Genomic DNA, 2,981 nt, shown 5'->3' on the forward strand with positions numbered 1-2,981 from the left:
AGAAAGTATTGCAACCAGGAACTTGTAGTTCCTCTGCTGAACAGTAGGGTGGAGGAGTGGTAGGGTGGTGCCCTTGCTTTGCAGTCACCATTTCAGTGTGCTGCGTCTCTGGCGTTCTTAAAGAATGTTTTCCCATTAGCTTGACAATCTCTTCCTCCTCATCCTCCACAAGGTCCTTCTCTGTTTCTGAATCTTCCCCCAATTCTTCTAATTCTTTCCTCAGCTCCCGTAAGGAGGGATAGATTTGTTTCTTTTTCCCTTTCTGTTTCTCCTTCCTAAACTTGCCTTCTGATTGTTCTGATCTTTCTTCCTGGAGCATCTCGAGGGCAACCTCTCCTTTCTCTATAGCCTTTTTGTTCTCCTCTTGATCCTCCATACAAGTGCATATCAGCCACTATACTGGCCCAACGCATGGTTTCAGCGTTCCTTCTTTCCAAGCAAACTCCAGGTCTTTTACCAACTTATCCTAGCTAGCCACAGAGAGGTTCCCTGAAACTGCGAACCAGGGTGCAATGGCATCTCATTCATTCAAAAACCTCTGCAATGTGGCTTTGCTTAAGTTTAATTTTTATAAAGAAGCAGGTCTTGATGAGCCAGAAAAATTGGGTGTGATTGTGACAATCCCATTATGCCTTTTAAAAGTCTACTCTTTTAGTTGGTGCGCTCCGAAGGTGTGCAAGTTGGATAACAGCACCAAAAGACAAGAGCCCACACTACAATGTTAAACATTAGCCAAGTTATCACCACAAAAGCGGGGTCCATTTACTTTACTCTCACTCTGCAAGCTAAAGCAGATGCGAGGTCTTTTACTTTCAGTTCGCCTTAGCTGTGAACTGTCTTGCTCCTAACCGGAGACCTTATTACTCCTAACCAGAGACATCATTGCCTCTTTACCGAGGTCCTTATTGCCTCTTTACCGAGGTCCTTATTGTCCCGCTTATCTCGGGAACTTACCGGTACTGCCGCAACTGTGAGAATTTCTGACGTCCCCGAACGGGCCACCACTTTGTCGCGACCACCCTCAACCAGCAAGAATGATGCGGCTACGAGGAATCTTCTTCTCACAGTTTATTCGAGAAACTTAATATACTCAGTGATAGCTAATCAACTACACCCAGGTGGCATGCTGCTGGAATGCAGAAACTGGCGCCATCTATAGGCGCAGTACTCTGCAACACCCAACATTAAATCACTTCCCTATTCAAACAGTGGCACATAAAAAGGAGGGACTAGGAATTCCCAAACAGTAAATGTAATCAAATCCAAAATTAGCGTTTTTTTATTTTCATGGGGATAGTTGTAAACACTGACATTTAAAATTGAAATTTTTACCCATAATTCATTTTTCATGTGAGAAATAGTCACTGTCAATTAAATATAGCATCCTAAATAGTGTTTTGACAGCTTTGTGGCAAACAATTTTTATCTCATCATTGGTGAGGCAAAGACAGCTGGATCTCAGTGAGACACAGGCTAGCACTTCACCATACTGAGTTCTACAGCAACCTGGGCTTCATGTTGAGAACATTTCTCTGAAAAAAAAAGAAATTTTTATTTTTGTGCTGAGTTCTTAATGTGGCACTCTTGAGCCTGGGAAAGCACAGTATGCTGTTTCATGGTACCAGTTCACAGTATTTTCCCAGTTAGAAAAGGAGTAATTAACCAGGTGGTATTGGCAATCTTCTTTAATCCAATTTTTCAGTATTTACCCTGATATCTGATTCCAGGTTAATTAACACGAATTAGAATTCTGGAGAACAGGCTGCAGGAATTTGCTACCGCCATGGCCGACATATTGCATTTGTCTTTGGAGGACATCATTAAGCTGAACCTGAGCAAGTGAGGAGGTCGAAGTGCAGGCCAGGGCTGCAGCAGGACTTGCTGCCAGGGCTGCCTTGGCTGTGCCATGCAGGCCTCTCTGCTGATGAATTGAGGCAGTGGGCCTCTGAGGAACCAGCCCGCCATTTCTGGAAGCACTCCAGGCGGCAGCAGGAGCCAACTGGCTCCCTAGAGTAGGCCTAAACAACTTCCAGACAAGTGGCAACACGACCTATTCAACAGAGGCTTCAGCGGTGGAGCCGGCATGGAGAAGGGTGGACAGCTGTTGGTGTCAAACCTTGAATTCGGGATGTCAGATGTGGATATTCAGCAACTCTTCTCAGAGTTTGGAACACTGAAGATGGCAGCTGTGCACTACAATCACTCCAGACGAAGTTTAGGGACAACAGATGTGCACACTGAACGGAAGGCAGATGCCCTGAAGGCTATGAAATAGGACAATGGTGCCCTTTATATGCCCACCCCATGAACTTTCAGCTGGTCACATTACAGATTGACAAGCCAGAAACACCTGCACAGAGATTGAACAAAGGTGACATGCGGAGAAACCATAGCTCTGGGGGTTTTGGGTGTGGCCGCACCCGGAGAGGGAGAAAAAGAGGTACCAGCAGGAACTCAAAGCAACAATTTTCTGTGGAGCAGTTGGATACACAGCTGGATGAGTACAATGCACAGATGGACACCAGTTAAACAGCCGAGCAAATCCAGAGAAGAAACAGGACCCAGAAGCTTCATCTGTGATCCCTAGAGGGAGGGTTGGCAACTGGACTGTGCAGACAATGGTGGATTTCTTTTTCATTTCTCTCTTCTACTCTCTCTCTTTCTCTCTCTCCCCTTCTGTTTTTCAGTAGGGTATAAAAACTCATGTAATTGTTTTTTTTAATTCTGAAACATACCTGTTTGGCAACGAGTTATTTTGGTGATAGAGTTTACTGGTTGCTGTTGTGGAGAAGGTGACATTTCAACATTTGCCATAATAAACTAGAATTGTATGTAAGAAATCAAAACAAAACAGAATTCTGGCAACAAAAACTGTTGTGTTTTATTTTGTTGTGTGCTGATACCTACTGGTGTGACTGTGGACTTCCCACAGGGAGAGGGTCAATACCTACAGCCTGACAGGGGGATTTGTACAGAGCAAG

The 2,981-nt window shown here is 44.6% G+C and overlaps 1 pseudogene; it reads left to right on the top strand.

The window, feature by feature from the left end:
* Positions 1 to 1,748: 1,748 nt before the first annotated feature.
* LOC121138681 lies at positions 1,749 to 2,696 on the top strand (annotated as a pseudogene).
* Positions 2,697 to 2,981: the final 285 nt, after the last annotated feature.

Source organism: Mesocricetus auratus, unplaced genomic scaffold (genome assembly GCF_017639785.1).
Source record: "Mesocricetus auratus isolate SY011 unplaced genomic scaffold, BCM_Maur_2.0 contig_4752_pilon_obj, whole genome shotgun sequence".
In the NCBI taxonomy this organism is placed as follows: domain Eukaryota; kingdom Metazoa; phylum Chordata; class Mammalia; order Rodentia; family Cricetidae; genus Mesocricetus; species Mesocricetus auratus.